Raw genomic sequence first — 26,148 nt, 5'->3', positions numbered from 1 at the left:
TATAATTCTGTTTATAAAGTTAAGATGACTTTAATCTAAAAATGCTTTTCTTATTACTTTATTTTATCTTATAACATTTTATCTTACTTTAAAGCTAGTATTAGAATCGTGTTAATAAATTTAAGATATCACCAATTAAACGATTGTGACATTAAAAATTAGTTTTTTCTATTCCCAGAATAGCTTTTAAATCAAATAATAATACATAATAATGTATTTTTCTAGAATATTTAAACTCAAAATAACATTTCCTTCTCAATGAAAACTTTTGCCAAGCCTATGTCTGAGATCTAAGGAAAAATCTAGCTCTTTGCAACTCTCATTTTACAGAATGCCAGGCTTTAAAAAAAAAAAAAAAANAAAAAAAAAAAAAAAAAAAAAAAAAAAAAAAAAAAAAAAAGGAATATTTTCTTAAACTAAATAATCAGTCTAATTGAGATGAATGATAAATTTCTATATTAGCCTAAAAGTATCTGGCCTCATGGTAATAAGCCTAATGATTGGAAAATATAAGGACTATTCCAATTAGCCTGGCACACTGCAAAATGACAGTGACGTGACGGTTAAAATCAAAAGAGCCAGTTTTTTTTTAATTAGCCTACGATAACTCTATAATTAGAATTCACACAACAAAGAAGTTCTAAGCAAATGCCAACGCCATCTAGGTATATTTTTTGTAACCAGAGTATAGAGAAAGAATGAGTAATGTCAATGTAGCTACGATCTAGCTGTCGTGTAAAAGCAACAGAGATCTGCGGTCTCTGGTACCTACCATGTTATAAAGAAAAATTAAGAAATTTTATATTGTTGTGCCCTTGTGGTTGAAATATGAGCTATCGACGTTTGCTGTGTGTGAGAGAGAGAAAAACAGAAGATTTTACATGACTTACCAATGATGAACTGAAATCCCCCTAGATTTGCTACGGTATCATTGACTTGAAAAACATTTAAAGAAGAAAATGGAAACGATAAAATTTCGCTAAAAATTCATAGAAATCAGTAAAAACAGTGATTTTCATCGGTGAAAATATCACTTAACTTATAATCCTAATCTATATTAACAATTTACAACAATAACATTTAATGAATAAAAAATTTCCGGAAAAATATAGTTCCCAAATGGAGAAAAAAAATTTATAAATCCATGTTTTTAGAAATAAATTATAATTTTCATCAACATAATGACTTGTACTGCAATACAGGTGATTAATTTTATAAAATTTAACTATTAATTTCTGAAAATATTTTCATAACGGATTGAAATTTTTACATAGTTTTTCCACCTGATTATTGAGTATTAAAATGTAAAAATATATTAAATTATGTTACACTGTTTAAGGAGAGTGCAACACACTTAGAAAAACATACACAGTTTTCATTTTAATAAAAGGATTGCAAAGTATAACATCCATATTATAAATGATTTCCTAATATATTTACTGATACAACTAAATTCACTAAATGTATATTCATCATTTACGTTAATAGCTGCGTTTAGACGTCAAAACACATTTATGATTCATAGTCACAGCAATAATTCCTGCAATGAATCATCAACATCTTCAAAGTCAAAAAGGTCATTTAGTTTTACTAAACATAAATCACTTCATTAAAATTTTAAGTTATTTAATGAATGTCAAAGAACTTTATTAGAAACAAAGCTCAGAACATAATTTATTCACATCATTAATAAAAAAAACCGAGCTGATTAATTTTAAAAAAGAAATGACCTTAGATAAATTTATGTAATCAGCTTCTGAAAACAATGGTGTTTTGCCGTTGACCCCCACTGGATTCATTACGAAAAAGAATCTCCAATAAGGTGCAAATGGCAAAAACATTTTAACTCTGTCACCTTTAAAAACATGCGGAACAAAGAGATGTTGCCAGTTGTCAACGCAATAGCTCATTTAGCAAAGGGTTTATTATCGTTACTTTGGCCCATGTCCAAAGGAAAATAATACGAACTTCAACTGAATTAACAAATTGCTTCAAGTCCTTGAGAAAGAAATACATCACTCAATAGTAGCAAGTCGTAAAGTGAAAATGATTAAAAGATATAATATGAGTAATATGATTTCACAGTTTTAGTGCTTTAATTCCTGTCGCGTTCGAAAATACTTAGAAAACAGTTCGTTTAAGGCTGCCGACATATGAAATAACGTTTTAAGAGCGCATAATAAAGCTATTTTCATAACTTTGATTGAGTTTAATAGATTAAGTTTGGTCCATCTACCAGCGCTTTCTATGCGAACTATGAAAATAAGAAAATTCTTGGTTTTTATTTTAAAAAAAAGCATTTATTTGTCTAATTCCGTGAAAATAAAAAGCGGTTATGATCGAATTTTATGGAAATGAGAAGCACTCATGATCTAATTTTGTAAAAATGAATATCGTTTATAATCTATTATGAATTTGAGAAGCTTTTCGTGAAAATGAAAAGCGTTTTTATAACAAAATTGCAATTATAAAAAATATGCAACAATTGAGAAATATTTATTGATTGAAATCATTTTCATCTATTCAGCAGATCTCACCGAATTGGCGATTTCTCAAAAGTTAAATGATTTTTTAAGTATTCAAGCTATTTATTCGTTTCAAAAGTCTACACTGTAAAAAATTACAGCAAAAAGTACCGGAATTCAGGATGCCGTAACATTTTTACTGGGAACAAGCTAAGGAACCAAAAAATCTAATATATCGTAATTTTTCTTACCGTAAAATCACAGAATCACTCTAATTAAATTAATATTACTGTAAAAATTAAGGCATAAAATTTAATGGCAATGTTCCTTTATAGTCCCCCTCCCTTTTTCCTCGTTACATTCAATAGGAGCTTCACTGCAACACATGAACCCCCACACCATATAGCTGATTTTTCCACACATAAAAAACTGCAATCATCAACAAAATCCACATGTTTGGTGGTACAATTTTGTTGGAAAATGGGTGCCTGTACTATAAATAGGGATTTCTTAAAACGTGGATAATTCTTTTCTAGATAGTATGTACAGTTTAAAATAAAAGTCTTGTTGCGAATTTAAGGCATTTTTATTTTTCCTCGGCAAGAACATAATTTTACTCTTGGTGGAAATTCTCGCCAAATTAGCATTTAAAAAAAAAAAAAAAAAAAAAAAAAAAAAAAAAAAAAATTTTTTTAATATTGCAGCCTATAGTCCAGTTTAATATACAGTACAAAAATTTTGGGGAGGGGGTCAAAAAAGTGTATAATTTAAAAAATTAAAATTTAACATCGACTCTTCAACAGGGGATTTTTTTTCCTTGGCATAAGAGCTCTTTTGTCAACAAATATTAAAACTCAAAGATAGTAAAACTCAAATTAAAACACTTTCAAAATCGACATAAATAAATAACCTTTCAGTTCCATAAAATAATTTAGTCGCAGATGACTCAATTACCACGAATTTGACATTTAACATTTGCAGCTACGAAAAGAATGATATTCTACTTTAGTAACATTCTACCATCACGTGCAATTACGATGAAGTTCCAAACAAAGGTGGACTAGTAATAAAATTCTTGACAAAGAAATAAAAATGCCCATCATTTATTTTTCTACATCTGTTACACGTTTGTTTACATTAACTACGTCGAATTACAAACTTTCCCAATACATATTATTTTAACTTTTAAATATAATAAGAACAATTAAAAATACTGATTAGTTTTAAATAAATGGAGCCTATTTTGAATTAAATCGAATTTCCCTTGTAAAAAAAAATTCATATTTAACATAATGTTTATCCAATTTATTCCAGAAGGGGGGTGGTATGTGTGGAAGAACTAGAAACATGCCACAAATGGTCAATGTACTGTCACCATCTTCAACTTGAAAAATAATTAATAACCGAACATACAAAACAAAAGTTTTTTTTTTTTTTTTAACTACGCCAAGGAAATTTAAAAAATAATTTAAGAACACTTCAAAAAATATCTTTAACATTAAATAATGAACAATATTACAACATAAAAGTTGAAAAAATCTAGCATAGGAGTCAACATTTTAAACTTTCAGGCTTTGAATTTTTCTTTTTTTTTTTTTAAATCTTTTTTTTCATGAAAATTGAGTTCAAATTAAATGTAGTTCAAGGATTAGTGCGAAGATCAGGTTGAGTCCCTGAGTTAAAATTTTTAAGTTCGACTTTTTTTTACATACATATTTATAATTTATTTTATTTACTTTTAAATTAACTTTCATTACTTTAATTTTATTTATTAATTTTTTATTTAGCAGGGGTACGCAATGCCTCGTGAATTAACACATGTATGTGCACGATTATATTAAATTTATTTCGAAAGCCAAATTCAGCCGTATTACGTGGAGAATTTTTAATTTTTATTTGATTATTTCAGAACTGTTATAAAGAAAAACTGCATTGCATCCCTAAAACAGTGGGAGGAAAATTCTTGATAATGAATACGTGAAAGATTCTTCAATGCTCTAAAAAAATTCTTATGCTTTTCACGCAGATAAACCACATAAAGATGGCCATACGTCACCAGTTGATGCAAAAGTAGGGAAGAAAACAGTTAAACATTAACTGTTAACACACATATTTTCCTCGCAATTACGTGAATTTCTTTTGAATTCTTCTAAATTAAATAAAGTTGGTTATTGGCAACTCTTTTACCTAAAAAGCTTTAAAAGAAGCTAGTTCTGATAAGATTGTTTCCAACCTACGCAAATGTAATTGTGGGGGTTTAAGTAATATAATGATAAGCCACATTTTCAAATTGTTTATGAGAAAGGAGAGTTTTGGGGCAAAATCATGTAAGCTATAAGATGTTTCTGTGTATTGAGCTGTTATCGGTAGGAAACTTCACACTAGTTAAGTATTTGTCTGGAAACAATATTAAGGAACAGAAGAATACAGTAAATATGTCATCATTGGAAAAAATTTGATTTCTCACTTACTTCCACGAGCTAAATTATCTTATTTTCTTAACAATTAAATGATTTTCTTCATAATAAAATAATTATTAAATGAATTTCTTAATGACTAGAGCAGTCGTCCCTAAATGGTGTTTCACGGAACCCTAGTGTATCGTGTAAGTGTAAAAAGGGTACCGAGAGTTGGGACATCTTTTTTACCTCAAAATCTCATTTATTTGAAATTTTATTTATATTTAGACCTAATAAAAATTTATTATTTTTTTTAATACCTTGGCTGTTTTATGAAATTATTTAAAATAAAATACCAATTTAAAAAAAAAATAGCTAAATTTAAATAAAAAAAAAAAGTTTTTTTCTAACAATAATATCTTACTTCGAAAAAGAAACATTTTATTCCTATCTTAAGTAACATTTTATTTGTCTATACACTCACAATTGTTTTTTATATACTTTATTTTATGTACGTTATTATACACTATTTTTCATACTTTATTTCACATTGTTTTTAAATATGTTATAATGTATAACGTCGGGGTTCCATTTAAATTTATCTTTATCATTTAGGGTTCCATAGCTGAAAAAAAATTGGGAGTCTCTAGACTAGAGCATACAGATTTTTTTTTTACTCTATTTGATTCCATTTTNAGATTTTTTTTTTTTTTTTTTACTCTATTTGATTCAATTTTTATTAGACGCATGTGCTAATTACATTTTTTTATATATATTTTTTTTACCATTTAAATTTTATCCATTTTTATTTACGCGACATATTCTTAATGACAATAAAAAAAAATCTAATGCTATTCAAACAGACGGATCACATAAGCTAGCCATACGTTTCTAGTGGCAAAGCTTAGGAGAATAAAAAAATTCCAAAACAGAAACCAGTAACACACATATATTTCCTCCGCAATTACGTGAGTTTCCTTCAAATGCGTTTAAATTAAATAAGGTACTAGGAGAAACGAAGAAAAGAAAAAACTCTTTCACCTCAAAAAAGGTTTCATTAAAAGAAAATATATATCCCACCAACGAATCCAAACACCAGTTTTAATAAAACTGTTTCCATCCCGCGCCCGAAAGGCAATAATAAAACGGGCGAAAAACAGGGGCTGGCACCGGATGCGGCATGACAGGAAGCCGAAAAAATACAGAATAGAAGATAGGAGATAAACTGCTTTAAAAAGCAGCTGCTGTATGAAAGAAGGTTTGAGGGCGTTTTTGAGAAATAAAATTTCTAATATTTGGGCGCGTGTTCGAAGCGTTCCATTTGAGGCCTGTTTCCTTCCTCCCACTACCTCCCCCATATTTAGGCCCTTTCAAATAAAATGACAGTGCCGCATGTCGGGCATATGCTTTACAATGGCTTGTATAGTGTTTTATGGATCTTCAACGGATGTTTTATAACAAGCCTTTCAAACAAGAGACGGAGGCCCGATGATGGGGCGATAACATACGGTTTGGCAGAAATACGAGGCCATAAAACGCCGGAGACACTAATGGCAAGTAAAACCATCGTGCTTTAAGAAATTTTTGTTAATTGCTTTCTTGGAAAAAAAAAAGGCTCCTCGTGGAAAAGGGCGCGAAAAATAACAAAGCATAAAATTAGATAATAGGCCATACGTTGAGTTGCCAATTACTTTACGACATCTAAAGGAAGTTTCTTGGGCTGTTGCCACCTAATATTAAAGTATAAGGAAACTTAGAATTTATATTTTCCATAGTATACTTAACAACTTTCAAGTTTCATGAAAATTCACGTTTTATGTTTTATTTAGTCTACCTTTTTTCGCTTAAAAATTAAACTTAAAAGTGGGAAAAAGAACATAATTTTTACAGCAGACGATTTTCAATAATCTTGGAGAACAAAATGACGACTGAACAAAAAAATTTTTGAGCTAAAAATACTGCACTAATATTCTGCGCTAAACTTCAGAGCTAGTTATATGTAATTTTTATACAAAATCAGAATGTTAATTCTTTTTACACTTTAATGTTGCAGTGTTTTCACTACAGCGCGAGAACGCGAAAATCTCGCATATTTTTTTTTTCTTTTCTCGCATTAAAAAATGATTACTGCGAGAAATTCGCGCATTCTATAAATCAATTTCAAAATTCGCGAATTTCTCGCATTTTGGAAGAAGCTTCGAATTGCGCTATTTAGAATAAAATCCGTTTCACTTTTCTTCCTGGATCTTTCATTATTTTCAACATTTGCTCCGTTATCTAGCTTCCCTATTTACCAGTATTGTTCAGAACCTTTTCGAACAACAGAACACAACCGAACCACGGAACCCCTTTCAGAACACATTTCTCTGCAACCACGTGTTTACCGTAGGTAAGGTTTTTTCATGTAAGACTTTCAAATTTTTTATGCACTAATGTAAGATGGAGAAATACCTAGTAAAGGCAAAATCTTCTATGATGATGCAGCAAGAATATTCAATGCTTTAAAAATAGAAGACGTTAAAAATGTATCATAATAAAAGAAATGATTTTTTTTTTCAAGTCTATTTGTGATTTTTTTGGTTTTTAGAAATCTCACTTAACTTTCTGAAATCTCACCCTGTTTTTGAGAAAGGGTGAGAAATTCTCACCCATTTTTTTTTCTATGATGAAAACACTGAGTTAAGGTGTAAAACTCTAATGTGCAATACTGCGTAAAAATGTAAAAGCATAATAAGAAAGATGAACGCTGTTCATGTTCATGTGATATTTCATTTATTTCATTCTATTCAAAGTAATAATGATTTTATGAGTTAATAATAGGTTTTCATTTAGATATTTTTAGAGTTAATAATAGGTTTTTATTTAAATATTTTTTTTAAATTTGTTCTTAATTTTTTATATCAGAAAACTGAATAACAAATTCATCAGGAAATAATTTCGTCAAAATGGTCACGCTATATGAATACAGATACAATTTATTCTTAATCCCATCTAAAATGATTTTATCATAACCACAACAGTCATTTAGTCAGAAAATAGAATGAAAGCAATTAAGAGGATGAAATGCTACTAAATAAAACCAAAATTATTGCAAGAAAGACAAAAAGCTTCATGGGAAAAAGGGTTTTCAAGAACATTTGCTTAAACAGGGTGCGTAGCCAAATTATTCAACAAAAAATAAGCACCTTTTAAGCACTTTTCAAGCACTCTAATATTTTGAAGCACTTTAAAAGAATATCATAATTAGGCAGGGTTGGAAAGTTTTTGACAATTGACGGTTTTATCTGGTTTTAACAGTCATGTCAAAAAAACTCTTTTGGTATTGTTTTTGACAATTGTCAAAATTTTTGAATCATGTAAATCAAATGGCGTTTTCATAAGCTACGGTCTGATGATACGCCGAAATAGATTGGGGTTGAATTAATTGTGAAAACGTTGAATAGAACAATGTGAACAGTGTCTTTCTGCATAATTCGTAGCGAAAATCAATATGGTTAAGGAAAAATCTCAATTTGGAAAAGGGAAAATTAAGCAACTTTTAAAAAACACCCAATAAAAAAGCACCTTAAGGGCTTTTAAAAAACGAAAATCGAAAATAAGCACCTTTAAGCACTTATTAAAAACGCTAAGCATCCTGTTAAATTTGAAGAAAGCTTTAAGAATTTAGTTTAGAAAACAGCCTTATATATTTTTGCAACTGTCTACGAAACAGGTTTCATAATTAAAAAAAATTAAATTCACTGCACCCAGCTGACCATAACAATTTTTTACGCAAAATTTCGCTCTTTTCAAAAATGTCACCTGGTATCTTCTTCCGCCAAGCTCTCAAAACAAATCCGTAAATAATTCTAAAAAATCTAATTCTTATTTTAAAAAAAATTTTCCCACAAGAAGCTTACGCCTTTCCCCTTCTTTTTCTCCTTTAAAAAAGAGTAAGAGCTGCAAATATTCGCCAACTATTAATGATTCATGTCGAAATTTTTTTTACCATGATATCTATAAATTTAAGGAGAAAAATACCCACTGTTAATTGCAGTTTCCACAAAATCCTTAGCTATTTTCCTTACCACCAACCACAACATTTTCGAATTTTTTCTAAGCGGTTTACCACGTTCACTCAAAATGGCGGCGAAGGGGTAAGTTAATACGCAGAACACCTGCATTTGTAAGAAATATGAGGGATGCAATGAAAATAAGAACTTCTTCAGAAAAACACAAGTTCAGGGATTTACGGCCAAGGAAAACAGAAGGAAACGGAGTCGAAGGAGGGGGAGAATAAGACATAACAGTTTGGCTGATTCTCCAGCTATGAATAATAACAAACGGGAAAAAAGACGTCTGGCGTGCTAAAAATTGCGATCACAAATTGATGTTTCCTCAAGTCGGAGAAATATTCTGTCAAAACTTTTAAGTTTACTCATTAACACTGTGGTTCAATGAAATAATTATAGTATATTACTTTGATGTTAAAATATAAATCTTTCAAAATCATATTGAAAATATTTTTAGCTATACCTAAAATTAAAAAAAAAATTAATTGTATTTTTAGAATTTTGGAGAATAGAATCAAAAATTTTATATCAGTAATAGTTGTATTTCATTATTCAGTATATTCAAGCTTATATCAGTAAGAGTTATATTTCATTATGCAAAATAAGCTTCAAATTTATTCCAGCAATAGTTATATTTCAGTATTTAGAATATTCAAATTTACATCAGTTATAGTTATATTTCATTATTCAGTATATTCAAACTATTAGTAATAGTTATATTTCATTATTTTACATATATGTACTGAAGAATATATTAAACATTAGAGAATCTGCCGAATAATAAAGATAATATAGAACTGACGGACCCTTAAAATCTTTATATAATTTTATTTGTTTCCAAATTTTTAAAAAAGAATAACTAAATATAAATAATTTCGTTAATTTAGTACAAAATATTCGATTTTGTAAAAAAAAAAGGTATCCTACTTGATTACACACCTTATTACCTAATGATTACATAATGACATTTCATCTTTTATAAGATTTCGATGAAAAAAATTTTCTTCATTTTTAAACGTATGGTAAAAATTTTCTTCATTTAAATATAACAACTTTACTTAGTACAACTTTACTATTAAAGTTTAGGCGGGTTTTAAAGTCCGGTTCTTCATTGTTATAAGAGCCGAGATGGAATCGATTTAACTGTTCAAAATGCAAATAACTATTGCATACGTCTGTTGGGCCAATCAAACGGTATTATAAACTACGTCTGACTATAAAATAGGAGTAAAGTTTACTAGAATTTAATGGCATAACAATCAGAATCGACTATACAGAGTAAACGGTATTACATAATTTGGTAAAGCTGGTCTAACTGGGTTAATAACTAAATTTGACAACAAAAAAAAACTGATGCAACGAAACTGATGCAGGCAACGTAGGGTTCCGTGTTTTCAAGAAAAAACAAACACCCTTAGGATTATTTAAGCTTAAAACATGAGTAAGTTTTCAAAAGAAAAATAATAACTATTAATTTACAGTTTATTAATTTATTAACAGTTTATAAATTTATTTACAGTTTATTAATTTATTTACAGTTTATTATTTATTAATTAACAGTTTATCAACGCATTGAAATTGAAAATTTTTAGAAAGTATATTTAAGGCATACAGAAAAAGAATAAAATAGACGCACACGATGCACAGTGTTTTTCGTAATAAAAAATATACAGCCGATTTGCATTCGCGCCAAGTTTTCCTTTTAAGAGCGCCAAGAAAACTGACCTTGTAACATTTTTACAATGAAAAATTCAGATAAGCTAGTAATGACAAAAAAGTTTGTGTTTTGTAAGAGGAAGGTGACTCAATTATGTGAACAATACCCAACCCTAGTTTATCAATTTATTCTTCCACCAGTTCCTTCCAAGATATTTTTTTAAACTAATAGTTCGGTTTATGACTCAATTGGTTATTTCCTGCAGAAGAAGAGATATGGCGTCTTAATAATTTTTATAATCATCGTTCGTAAAGTGCAATAAAGCTTCCTAGTTATGTTATTAATCAAAACAACTGTGACTTAATACTGAAATAGCATTAATATTTTTTTAAAATATGTAGAATAGCTTCATTCGCCTCGCAAAAGTTCTTTTTTTTTTTTTTTTTCGTCTCTGGGATGAATGCGTGTGGTTCGAAAATTATTTTCTGTATTAATTTTTTATCCGTGCTTAATGCATTATCTTCAAATTCATTTAAAAGCTTGCCACTAAATTTTTCGTGTGTAAATTTCTCTAGCAAAAACTAATTAAAATTAATTTTTGATTTTTTATCCAATTTTTCATGTTAGTGTATTTTAAATAGAATATTGCAGCTAACCCGCCGTGCACATATTTTTATTTTAAAATCGTCGTTGAACAGTTGACGCAAATTTTTGGTTTTACGACTATGTTTAACTCCGTAGTCTTGTAATTTTGAATCCAATCCAGAAGACAAGGAAACTCCTGGATCAAGTATTGGAAGAAATTTGTCTGCGTGGAAGACTTTTTGATGGAACCAACTCGCATTTGCTTTACATGGAGAGGAAAACCTCGAAAATCACCAACGGTTAGCCTAACCGCAAGGGGACCTCTTACCCATGATCCGTCTACCACTGAGAATATTTTAGGTCAGCACAATGGTCGGTGTGAGCCGGGTGCGGAATTTGAATCAACTAGCCATCGCTGGGTTTCGAACCCAGTTCTATCCCCTGAGCCACCACGACTCTACCGTGCAAATATTAACATAGGAATACAAACGGAAATAACAAGTGATCGTGCTTAAGCAATAAAAAATATTAGTAGCATATATAGAGGTTTTCCCGACAAATTGTGCTACTATTTAATTAAAGCTGATTTTATGGTTTGTATAATACAATTTTACGAATATCTTTTTTAATAATTCATTTTAATGATCTGCAGTAACAAAAAAAATGTAATTTCAAACAGTACGTAATAAATATTGCTGTAATAGGAATGTTAGAACATAACATGATAAAAATCCTGCCATTATTGTTGCCAATTTTTTCGCGCCATCATCACCAGAAGAAGTCACTGACTGAATATAATGATGTAACGCACTCAATAACTAAACAAATTTAACAGTACGTAATAAACGTTCTGTAATAGGAACGTTAGAATTTAACATGATAAAAAAAATTTATCCCATTATTGTTGCCAGTTTTTCTAGCCATCATCTCCAAAAAAAATGATAAGTCACTGACTGACTAGAATGATGCAATAACTAAAACAGATGATTTTTGGTAAATAACCATATAGATTTGACGATAGAGAATAGGGATACAGGACAAAATCAGAACATTTGAGATATGGCATATAGAAGTTATTTTCAAAGAGGAGGGGAAACACGATTTAAAATGGTAATAGAATTTGAAGCTCATTTAGAAAAGACAAAATAAAGGGGTATTGAACTGATTATGGAACTTAAAAGTCTCAATTGAGCTAAGAATCCAAATCAAAATCTATAAAGAATTCATCAAAGATTGCTGAAGAATTAATGTTGCGTTTCGGAAGATTAAAGAACACATAAAAATGTAGCGATTGTAAAATTACGTAAAAATATAACATAAATACATTGACTGCTTGAGTCATAACTTAAATACATTTACAGTGATTACGTTGCAAATTTGCCCAACTCATATTTTCCAGAATAGTATCTTAGAGAAAATAACTTAATGCATTTAGTTTTGAAACTTTGTTTCTTTAGTTATACTATTTTTAGCTAGAATAATTAATATTACCTAATCCAACTATTTTCAAAGCTAAAGAAAACAAAAGCATAAAACGATTTTGCGTTGAGTAATAAAATCAACAAATAATAATGCTTGTGGCATTTAAAAACAAATGGTAAGTCATGATACAACAAACAAATAATATTATCCTTCTAAATTGCTGAGTCATTAGAGAGCTGCGTTTTTTATTATTAGTATTTATCTTAAAATTTTATTTAAAACAAAGAGACTTCCAAACGATACAAACAAACTTCCCCCATTATGATATGCATTTGTTAACTTAAAAATATAATCAAAGCTAAAAATAGATATGGGAAAGAAATCCACTAACTCAGCAATTTTGTACATCTTATTAAAATAATTCTCATTGCATTTTTGCTTACAATAAGAATTAACTGCAAAACGCCCAGTACTTTGAATGAACCCCCGAGAAATTAAAATTGGTTTAATGCTAGCCTAATTAAGATTTTAAAAATGGCTAAAAAAATGAAAAAATTCCAAACATTTTGCAAAATTATACACTGAATCAAAATTTTAGCGCTTCAAAAGTATATTATTGCTGTAATAATAAAAAAATATATAAACGTTTTAAAAAATGCTTTTCTTTTTTTTCTAAAAAAAAAAGAAGAAAAAAAGGAATTGATTTTNATAACATAAATACATTGACTGCTTGAGTCATAACTTAAATACATTTACAGTGATTACGTTGCAAATTTGCCCAACTCATATTTTCCAGAATAGTATCTTAGAGAAAATAACTTAATGCATTTAGTTTTGAAACTTTGTTTCTTTAGTTATACTATTTTTAGCTAGAATAATTAATATTACCTAATCCAACTATTTTCAAAGCTAAAGAAAACAAAAGCATAAAACGATTTTGCGTTGAGTAATAAATTCAACAAATAATAATGCTTGTGGCATTTAAAAACAAATGGTAAGTCATGATACAACAAACAAATAATGTTATCCTTCTAAATTGCTGAGTCATTAGAGAGCTGCGTTTTTTATTACAAGTATTTATCTTTAAATTTCATTTAAAACAAAGAGGATTCTTCCCCCACTATGACATGCATTTGTTAGCTTGAAAATATATATTCAAAGCTAAAAATGGATATGGGAAAGAAATCCACAAACTCAGCAAATTTTTACATCTTATTAAAATAATTCTCATTGCATTTTTGCTTACAATAAGAATTAACTCCAAAACGCCCAGTACTTTGAATGAACCGGCGAGAAATTAGAATTGGTTTAATGCTAAGCCTAATCTAGATTACAAAAATGGCTGGAAAAAAATGAAAAAACTCCAGACATTTTACAAAATTACACACTGAATCACAATTTTAGCGCTTCAGTATATTATTGCTGTAATAATAAATAACTACAAAACGTTTTAAGAAATGTTTTTCTTTTTTAAAAAAAATAATAATAAAAAAAAGGAATTGATTTAACGTAACAACGTAACCATTCAATGACAATATTCAATAAGAAAAATTTTTATTTTAAGGTAGCAATTCAATCAGAAAGGAAAAAGAAATGCTCGTAAACACTAAATCTAGAATATTTAACAGAATCTTGAACTAAATCTAGAATATTTAAGTAGAATATTTAAGAATATTAGAACACTAAATCTAGAATACTTAAGAGAATCTTTAATGCATAAAAATGACAATTTTACATTCTGTATCTCAAACAATAAAAAATGCTTAGACGGCCCATTATAAATTATCTTTTACTTTCAAAATGCAACACTATTGTCAGATAGTATTATTACTTATTATTATTATCATGGATTTTATATGGTAGACTTGGTACTAAATGGAAGAAAGCAATTAATTAAAAATGGCCATAATTATAATGATAGTCATTGATAACATAAAGATTGATTTTTATAAAACGAAAAAGAACTTAGCTCGTACTCTTTACTAGTACGATTATTTAACTCGATCTTACCTGGACCAGACCATGGCCAACTAGAGAGGTGCCTTTTAGTTGGCCATGCCTGGACTAAACGTTAATTTTTACTAATGAAATATAATAATATTAAAAAAAGTAAACAATATTTTTATGTATCAGTAAAAGTATGAAAGTAAACAAATAGAAATAATCTAATGACTAGACTAATGATAATCAAAAATTTAAAACGCAAATTTGATTTAAAGAAAATTAAACAACGAAATATTCATGAGACCGTTAAACTTTCATCAACATTTTTGTCATCGGTGACACCAAAAAGAAAAAATTGTTTACAATCAAACATGTACTCCCCACGAAGATTTTGCTTAAAATACATCTTAAAAAAATCCATTAAAAAATAACAAGATAATTACATATCTTTATTCACCACTACAGAAGTTGTTTAAAAACATTTCAACAGGAAAAAAAAATCATTTTTTCCGCACTGTTATATAATGCGAGAGAAGTGTCACATCACACTTGAGGCAAACAGGGAAAGATAAATTTGGAATATTATGAATAATATAAATGGCAACAGGGGAGAAAGCTCAATTATCCTTCGTTTTGAAATGCCTCCCGGAGCGGTAAAAAGAGACGGCGTCATAAAAACCACAACCAACATGTTCACTAAACCCACAGTCTGACAATGCCGATAAATTATTCAACCATAAACACCCATTAAAAAAACTATAAAATCAAGTATAATTTAACCGGTGAGCAGCTTAGAAATGACGCAACTCAAGTAGGTGACTCAGATGAGATGAGTACTGACTTTTTTTATACGCTGACTTTATTGAAACAAATTAAGTCGACACTGAAAATCGCGCGGAAAAGGTACTACATGCATATGTACAATGCGGTAAATAAAATAAAAACTTAGTAACTTTTGACGCCCCTGACCTTTTATATCTAATGGTCGCATCTTTACGTTCTTAATAGTTCACCCAATTTAAATGATTCAAGAAGTTGACCTCAAATATGCTCATTACTTAAAGGGGATGATTTTTAAAAAAGTCGTGCATTTAAAATTCGATTTCTCAGGAACCAATAGACCGATTTCGCTCAAATTTTGCATTTTGCCATGAAAAATTACATCTTTTAGAATGCTGTATGACGCCCGGTGACTGAGTGGTAGCGCTCTCGTGCCACGTCCTGTGTTCGATTCTCGAACCGGGTATGGTTAACTAAGCCTTCAGTCGGTCGATAAAATGAGCACCAAGCATGCTTGGGGACTAAACGCTGGGGGTTACGCGTTCTGCTGACCACCCAACCGGAACCTCGGCCCCTGCACCCCAGAGCCCAAGATAAAGAAAACTGAAATGGGCACAGTAGGCCTTGACTTTCTATGGTCAGTCGCGCCACTGAGTTAAGTTTAGAATGATGTATAAATTGTATGCGCTACAATTCAAAATTTTTTTCGACTATAATTGAATGAACTAATTATAGTCGAATCGAAGCAAAAAAATTTTAATTCGCTGAAAAATTATCGAAACATGGTGATACGCAAAGAGTAAAATTAACATTAAAAGGTCCAAACTTTGGACCGTTCTCATAAATTCTTTATTTAGAGATAAATCCTTCATTTTTGAAATTTTTTAAAATAATATTATTTCTAAAGTTCAAACTTAATCTAAATTTGATGCATTAAACACAGAAATTGTTATAACAGAATTTAGCCACCAGAGAAACTAAAATCTAGCCTCGGTGCGAAGCCAAATCCTTCAACAAAAAATAAGGACCTTTTAAGTACCTTTAAGCACTAGCAGTATATACATTAACAAAATGTAAAATAATTGACTTTACGTGATCATGATAAAATAACTAGTTTCTGACAAAGAACTCATTTTCTTGATTACATTAGCCACCATAAAAAGAGAGATATTTTTCGGTTCGATTACAGGGAGTGGAAAATGAAGCCGGAAATTGAGAATCTCTTTCAAAATGCAGCCAAGTTGCACACAAAAGTGCAAGAATACTTCCCACTGAATCCAGCTCAGTATATGCACTTGCGGACCAGCAAGCATTTCATCAAACATGTAAAATGATTGGCACTTTCATACGCTAAGGAACGATGGTACGCCGAAATGCATTGCAATTGAAAACGTTGAATAGAACAATGTGAAAACAACGCTTTTGCTTAATACGTGGCGAAAATCAACATAGTAATCAACATGCAGCATAAAAAATCTCATTTTCAAAAAAAGGAAAATTAAGCACTTTTTAAAAACACCCAATAAAAAAAGCACGTTTTTAAAAAGCGAAAATCGAAAATAAGCACCCTTCAGCACTTTTTAAAAACGCTACGCACCCTGTCTAGCGTCAATTCGAAACAAATATAGAAACATAGGCTATATATAAGTATTACGTCGTTAAATATAGTTGAAGCAAACTATGACAGTTTGCAACCATAGCAGCAATGGCGATGGAAAGTGAGGCAATTTCGTTGACCTTTGCGGGCAAGCCCTAATTTAACATTTATGAGGTTTTTATTTAAGAAGATGGCCTCAAGGACATGACTTCGTTTCCGCCTTGTGACTTGTTAGTGGATTCCGCCTTCGCCTCGAAGATTCCAATTATTGTTGTTACTTTCACTACTTCTTCGTAACTAAGTCAAGAGGACGGAATTTACTGGGATGTTTTTTTACGGCCAACTGCAAGGAGGAAAACGTGCATTTCCGAAATAGGGAACTAGAATTTAAATTTACAATTGAAACCATGTGGAGTTGGTTAAAATGTTTAACTTCGACTACTACACCAACTTGAAGCATATTGACACTTTCACCAAATCCTCGGAAATTATCAATAATATTTTAAGTAAATAATAATTTCAATTTAAATATGTACAATTAGAGTAAAAGGTATTTTCTTTAAAATTACATCTCATGATGCGCACTGAGAAAAAGAGTATGATCACGATTACCAGAATATGGTAAAATTTACCGTTTTTTGGGCTCTATGGAAGCACCTAAAGCTCGGTCATTTTTATCATGTTGCTTTGGTAATGATTCTGGTAATTATGATATAATTTTATAATTTGTGATAAAATTTGGCAAATGTGATAAAATTCGGTGATTTTATCATGATACTTTAAAGTGTATCATAAAAACCATTTATTCGGTTAAATTTACAGTTCATTTTTGTATTCTTCATTCACTATATGTGTGGTAATAAGATCTGTAATTTTGAAAATCAAAATTTCCGAGCTGGACCATATGAACGGAAAAATTATCAAATGAATAATTTAGGTTTTTTACACCAAAAATGTCATTACAATACAGTACGGTATATTTACCAGAATTTTTTTCTGTGTAACTATAACAGTTGAAAAAATAAACTTTACAAAGTGCAATTGTACTAGACATTAATACTGTGCAAAATCAGTATAAGAAAAGAGTTAGATATCAACATCTAACACGCACACACACAAATTTATAAATATCCTATAACAAAAATATACTTTAGTCTAACTGGAAAAACGAAACTACCACAAATGATGTAGATAATTCATTTGCATATCTTTTTAATTAGATTTTTAAATAAGCAAAATAAATTTAATTTCGAAATTTATGCATTTTTTCAATAATTCAATCAAATATAAACTCAAAATTATCTATATGTGATAAATTAAATTTATGACTATTTATAGTTTAAGTAATCGTCACAATATTCATTTGAGTAATATTTTTTGTTTATTTACTAATTTAAAAAAAATTGTCTAAATAGTTTTCAGAAAAGAAACTATTTCCTTTCTTCGTTTGACTTTATAAGATCTAAATTTAATCAAACGGAATCACATTCGAGCAAATTGTAATTCACAAATTGTAAACAATGTAATTCACTTAGAAACTTAGATCGTTCGGAAATATTTTATTTTATTTTATAACGGGCGTTGGACAGCCAATCTAATTCTGGGTTACGACTATCATTGTTCAACTCCATGGCCTTCTTATTTTGAACTCAATCCAGAAGACAAGAGAACTCCTGGGACAAACTTAAAAAATAGGAAAGGTTTTTTTTTGTTTTGTTTTTGATGGCACTAACCCATATTGGCGTTATATGGGGAGGAAATCAACGAAAACCTTCCACGGTTAGCACGACGGCAAGGGGAATATAATCCATTGAGGTCTTCATTGATTTGCCATTGAGAATATTTTACGTGCATGGTGCTCGGTATGAGCTCGGAGCAGAATTCGTATCAACCGGTATCTCGTTCTGGAAATTGTACTTCTACTACAGTTCACAAATGTATCTGCTAAAGGCTATCAAGAGTGCTAATTTGGAAAGGGAAGCTTAATTTACCGATAATACAGAACAATTATATTTTTTATACGAAATTAATATAAAACTCCTGAGTCTTGCATATCCTGAACCAGACACTTTTATTAAGATTTTTTTTGTCAATTTTAAATTTGTAAAATTGTATTAAGGAGCAATGGAAGATTTATCATAAGCAAATAAACTGCTTCTGATAAAAATCAGTTTATTTGCTGAAAAAAAAAAGACTCTGGTTTCAACTGCAAAGTATTCCACAATTTTCTAATTTGCCGAAAGTCAGTTAAAACTTCCCGACAAGTCAACATTTTTGAAAGGTCACGGTGACCTTCAATTATGGCGCCTCTATATTATCCATAAAAAAAGAAAAAAATTGGCTCCTGTATATTATCCATAATAATAGAAAAAAAATTGGCGCCTCTAAAATCTCCACACTAATTCTGTCAGAAGAAAAACATTCTTAGCTCTCGTTAACTACTAATAAACGAGTGGTGTATATTATAAATTTATATTTCCTTAAAATTTCACTTAAGTAAAATTAATTAAATTTAATAATTATTGTTTAAAACAAACCATTCACGAAATATTTTATTATGAAAACAAATCATTCACGAGATATTTTAGCGCGAAAACGGACCTTCGAGATAATATTTAATCATGCAAACGGGTCTTTTCATAAAATATTTTATCTTAAAAAACGGACCCTTCACAATAATTTTGAAAAATGGAATCACCTACGTCATTATTTGGCAGACGTGAGAGAAGAATGACTGGTAGGAAAACAACGTAAAAAAAACTTAATACTCATTTAAAAGAAGAAGAAAAAAAAAACATCTCCTATAAATTAATTTACTCTATATTTAAAACATAAATTTTTATTTACTACTATCACAATGATACACCCAAACGACCACAGAAATATTAAAAAAATTTATTTATATTTATTAATTTCGTTTGTTTTTACCTGAAGCGTTTTATTCCGGTACGATCAGAACTGTTGCAATTATACGATTGAAGAATATTGTTAAATGAATTATGACTTCAGTTTGAATGACTTCATGAATTTTTTTCCATTAAATATTATTTATTACTAATTACTCAATTTGTTTATTGTTATTTTTTAACTTAAAATTTTAATTTCCGTACGATGAATACAATGACAAAATCAGGAACCTTTCCAACCTATTCGCAGAATTAGGAAGCTGATTGAAAGAAACTAATTTTAGATTCAAAAAATTATTAATAACTTTTTCAGGAATTCACAAAAACAAGACTTAAAAAAAAGTAAGAGTACAAACAAACCCTGTAATGGAGAATGGAATAAATATTTCATAGAGAATAGTATACAAGTTTTGGAATACTTAAATAATATTTATACACTAATAATCTAAGTTAATTATTCATAATTTAGTTGAGCTACAAAACAAAATGAAACAAAAAATAACATTTTCAGTGTCAACAATTAAATTTATATTTATCATATCGAACTCGTTAAGATAAGCTTACTGATATATTAAACAGCACAATTTTATTTGTCAAAAAATAAAACAGACGTTTTTTCTCTTCTTTTAAATAACAATTTGACGAAGTCAAGAAGAAATACTTTAAGTTCTTTACATTATTGCTGCTATGTAACATTATTTATTAAAAAATAAATATGCAAAAATTTAATAACAAACTTTCGAAACTTACAAGCAGTAAATGTTGAACTATTTAAATTTTAAAATATATGTATATCCGTAAATATATTTGAAATTCATATTTTTTTAAATCTGGTGCTATCACGAATGGTAATAGATTTTATTTTGAATTTAATAAAGTGTTTTATTTTGCAAATGTTGAAATAAACACATTCAAAGATGTTTACTATTAACAATTTAAATTAACTATCAATGTGACTTACGAAAACAATGAGAAAAATCTTTTTACGTCAAAAGAAAAGGATATGCAAATTTTATATTGTTAACCAATAGTGGTTTCAAAATAGGTCTCACATTAATCATACGTCTACAAATGAGTAGTAACAAGAGTAATATTTGTTATTACATTAAAATTGCCTTATCTACTTTTAGTTTTTAAAAAAAATTAAAATAGGCCTTCTAATTAACCTTATAAAAAAGAAATACGTTGGCATCAAATGCAATAAACATATGAAATCAATAAAACCTAGCATTTTTAAAGAAATATAAATTTTATTAGAAATGAATAATATTAAATAGGCTGTTACCTAAAACAGATAAACAGTAAATATGGATATTAAACTCCTTATTAGAGAATGATTAAGCATCTTGAAAGAATTTAAATTTCAAAAACAAGCCATTCAAAAAAATCATTACGTAATAAATAAAAAAAGTTATTAAATTTATATTTCATACTTCTAATTATGGAGAAAATTTTAATTTAACTTGTAAATAAATCTAACCAAAGGTAAAAATAGTAGCAAAATTTATTTCGAAAATAAAGCAAAAAAAAACCAAATATATAGCATTTTTTTTCTTCTATTAATATAACTTTCTTATTGATATGTTTCTACTGCATTACTAACACATTTATTTTCAAATACGAAATTCAAAACAATAGAATAAAATTCTAAAAGCGGAAATTTTAAATAAAATGAAACATTTGTATCATACCTGATTTCTGTTTTCACCAAAATAATAATAAATAAAATTTTATTTTAAGAAAATGAGTATAAAATAATATAGGAAATTTAAATTATTATCATCCAATCTGGTAAAAATTCCTACTTTTAATAAGTATTAAAACGAAAAACTCGAAATCTAAAGTAAACAAAAGTTAGACATTTCCCCTTTAAAAAAATATTTTAACGAATCTAACAAAATTTTTCTAACAAATGTTTTCTAAATCAAACAAAAATTAGATTATAGTTTGAAAAAATAAATATTAATTTGTTTTGTAAAATAAATATCAGACGATTATCTCAGAAAAAAATATTTTTATTATTTTAATATATTTTAATTTATTATGTTTAATTCATTTAGATATAAAAAAAAGGATGTACTTCAGAATACTACATTTAATACAATTTTGTTTACAACAAATCAAACAATATAAATAAAACTTTTAAAATCAAAATTTACTTACACAATTCCACTCAAGATTTAGCAAGCAGGTGATAAATGATCAAAGAATATCACACTAAACCATGTTCTACTTTCATTTTTGTCTAATAGCCGCAAGTCCAAAAATAGAAAAGTAATAAACTAATTGAAAACAAATCACGTATTTCCTCAACGCCAATGGTCTTTTTGATAACTACATCGAAAACACCTGTACGAATTTCTTTTTATCGCGCACCGGCAAAAGTAAAATAGACGAAAACTTTCTCTTTTAGATTTGCACTCCGCAACATCTGCTTGAAAATAAAACTTTTTCCTCAACTTGTCCATCCGTTCCGTAGTGAGGGAGAATCCATCAAAAGCAGCGTGGGTTACCGGCTCAAACAGTCGCCAAGATATGTCGCCAACATGTTTAGGTGCTAATTGAAAACAAATGTTTGTTATTTAGTTAGTATTTTCTTAAACTAACGAACTCTAAAAACAAATGATTATACATACTTGCTTTTTTAAATGAGATCTATCTGTACATTTTATGATTATTTTAAGCGAATATTAAAATTAATGGTTTTGTAGAATAAAATAGATATTTACTTTGTTTTTATTTCCACTGGGATTTATTTTATTTCTAGCTTCTGCATTTATTTAATTTAGATCGATGCTGCGGTCTTTTTTCTTTTTTTTTTGATTCATTTAAGACACTTTTATTACAGTTAATTTGATAAATAAAATAAGTCCAGCTTAAAAATAAATATTTTAATTTTTACATTACAGTACAATTACGGTATTGCAATTACATTATTTTACAATTGCATTATTATACTTATTATTTTTATTTACATTATTATACATTATTATTTTTATTTAATGTTTACAAAAATTAGTGACAATTTCCTCGAAAGTCATTAAATAGTGAAAGAACTTGCTAATTTAATAAGGTCATAATTTATGTTTAAAAAAGTACTTTTTATGACAACCGTTACAGTGAATAATTATTGATTTTGTGAGGGAATAAAGAAAGAAAAGAATAAGAAGTAAATAGAAGCAAAACAATAATTTATCAGTAAAAATGAGATGAATCAGTAAATGGGGGGAATTAGTTACGAAACTGGCGAACCGGTAAATGAGCATATTGGTGAATGGGCGAAAAAAAATTTTAAATATATTTTTAATTGCAAAAACTCATGACTAATTCGTCAAAATCCCTTTAAAGCGAAAGTAGGAAATGGACTTATTTTTAATTTGGTGATTATAAATCTATGTTAGTTTGAGAAAACATTCTGCTGAGATTATTTAAATACAATCATATTTGATATTTATTAATAATAGCTAAGCACTACAAGTCGCGAAACTACTGTAGTATTTTTCGTAGTTTGTAATGTAGTGCACTTTTTTTTAAAGAAGTAGTGCATTGTACGCTATACTAAAATTACTGAAGTTTGTGGCGATTCCTAGAAATTACTTTTAAAGTTAATTCAGTAAAAAAAAAAATAGGGGGGGGGGGTTAAGCGCAATTAATATTACGAATCAGATTGGTCTTCGCAGATCTGGCACAATGAGAATGCCCCTGTGGCCGAGCGATAATAGAAATTACGTCTGATGCTCAATAGCAGCAATTTTGTTTTCTTTAATCTAGCCATTATATATTATGACTAGCATTTAAACTAGCCATTACGAATAATGTCTTATTTATCACTTCTGTTACACCTTCAAAAGCACCTATTGTACTGTACGAAAAATACAAAACGGACCGCACTGAATAACTTTTGATCGGATCTTCACGTTCTAGACATCAATTTTATTGGTTCGTGGGGGTGACCTCAAATAGGCTATTTAATTGGTGCAAACTACATTTCAAGTTCCAAAATCAGACACAATCGTACTCTCTCTGAATAAATATACCCCCAAAACATAGGGGGTAGACGCAATCTGGGAAATATGGTCTCCACAGTTTGAACTCGAGAACTTTTAAAGCAAATAGCAACATTTTTGCACACCAACTATAAAATTCGTTTATTTATGCAAAATATAAATAATATTTATATAGACTTAGTAATATTTATTTTTTATAATTAAGTAAAATGATAAAAAATAATAAATATTTACTAAATGTAATATTTTGCATGGAATTACCTTTGGAAAAGCAAAATTTATAGTTGTGTGGAAAATTTCTTACATTCGCTTAAAAAATTCTTGAAATATGGTGAAACACGAAAAAAAAAAAAGAAGCTATAAACGTTTAGTAGCATTACAAATATTTTATAATTTCCTAGCATTTCTTAAATTAAAATAACAAAAACAACGGAAAATCGTTTATTCATCTATTATTTTTGATAGTAAAATTCAGTTAATGATATTTACAATAGTTAGCTGTAAGATCCTTTTTTTCCTGTGTTTCTCAGCTTGATGATCTGGATAAAACGAGAAATGAAATTGGGACCATTTGCTCCCACTAGAAAACTGATAGAGAATGGGGAAAAAAGTTTTCCCTACTCCATGGGGCGCCCCTTTATTGGGGCACCCCATGAAGAATTTGAGCCCGGCATGGGGTATTGGAAAAGACAAAATTACTTGATAATGAAAGAAAATGGGTGGCAAAATTTCTAGGAATTGTTTGTGAATTTAGGTGAATAGATATGGCTCCTCTTCTCTGTGCAGGGGGCTATTCTACTCTACTTTTCTAAACTTGATACAGCATAGAAAGAGCAATAAATAAAGTGACAGACGATCTGAAAGGTATTGTCTTGTCTGAAATTTCAGGGAAGGGGAGATTTTAGAAGCCACGTGACATTCATCAGGGTGTTTTTTGTCTCCCTATTATAAATGTCTATAGACCTATGGTTCCCAATCAGGGGAGAATTAGGTGAATTTAATGGTTTCAAGGAGGGTATATTATTACGCTTGTTCTCTTCTACATATAATTAATGTTTAAAGTACTCTTTTAAATAATTTATGTATTATTGATTTATTTCACTCGAACAACTAGTTTGTTTTTATAAAAACGAACTCTGAAAACATTGGTAGATCAAAATTGTTCTATACTGTACAAAATTCCGCATCAAATTGCGGTATAATTAAGCATAATTTTGGTATAATTAAGTTCAAATTAAGTAACAGCTCATTGTCTGTGTCATCCATAAATCCATTTTACGGTAAAATCCATTTTAACCGTAAAATATTATGAAGTAATCTTTACAATAATATTTATTCACAGGAAGTGCATAATTTGAAACTAATATTTATTTACTGGAAATACTATTATAACCTTCCAAAGTTTTCGTGAAAATTTTAATTTAATTATTAAATAATCGTGATACATTTCTATTTTTATAATATATATTTCCATTTTTTATGCATGATTAAAGTTAAGGGTATTTTTAGTTAAAATTGCACTGCATATTATGATATAATAATAATAGTTGAATAAATAAACTAAAAATAACACGTATGTACAAAATATTGAAACTTTGTAACGTGTAATACGAAAGAAAGTACATATTAGTTATCTATCGTTTATATGTACCTATGCACACTTACACATATATAAACTTCTTATGACAAAAAATTTGTTAAATAAATATTCAGGAACTAGAAAGCTATTGAAAATGATACATTATATTCATTCGCATTTTAATTTAGCATCGTAATTCAGCAATCTGGTTCAATTTAAAGAATACTTATTAATAATTCATTTAATAATGCCGATTTTTCAGTAGTTCCAATAATTATTTTTCTTATTCAATAGTTCAATCATACATGAGCTCAAAAATACTCGAATGTGATTAAGTTTGCCATATGCTTGGTAGCAGAATTTAAAGAGTCAAATGAAATTCATTGCCATACCATCACAGGTACTTTGCAGAAAAGTAAAATAGTAATCGGAAACACTTAAAGTATTCCGTTTCGTATGAAATTCGAAATAAAAGGAAAACCATTCTTTACTTTTCATGCATACAGATAGAAAAACATATACATGTATATATTTTTTTCCGTTTTGTTTTTAAATTTTACTTGTTGTCTGTCTTTCCTTCCAGCTATTTTTTCCCTTTTTTTTAAAGAAAAAACAATCTGACGTGGAAAATAATCTGCAGATGGTGTGATTATTTGAAGAGAGTTATATGTAATAGATTAAGGCTGTTTTTCGAAGACTCCGTCGTAATACGAAATGATGCTTTTTTGCAAATAATATGTTATTTTTATAACTGC

At 28.8% G+C, this 26,148-nt stretch overlaps 1 protein-coding gene across 1 annotated transcript in view; it reads right to left on the bottom strand.

Annotated features, from left to right (window-relative positions):
- Positions 1–22,290, bottom strand: part of LOC107451770 (DBB domain-containing protein stumps) — a 56,810-nt gene extending 34,520 nt beyond the window's left edge. Inside the window, exon 1 of the mRNA XM_016067978.3 lies at positions 21,971–22,290. The gene's annotated coding sequence lies outside the window, so the exon portion shown is untranslated. The remainder of the gene's footprint in view (positions 1–21,970) is intronic.
- Between the last annotated feature and the right edge of the window lie 3,858 nt (positions 22,291–26,148).

This window comes from Parasteatoda tepidariorum, chromosome 3, assembly GCF_043381705.1.
Source record: "Parasteatoda tepidariorum isolate YZ-2023 chromosome 3, CAS_Ptep_4.0, whole genome shotgun sequence".
Lineage (NCBI taxonomy): Eukaryota > Metazoa > Arthropoda > Arachnida > Araneae > Theridiidae > Parasteatoda > Parasteatoda tepidariorum.
The sequence above is the reverse complement of the archived record's forward strand: the minus strand, read 5'-3'. Positions and strand labels throughout refer to the sequence as shown.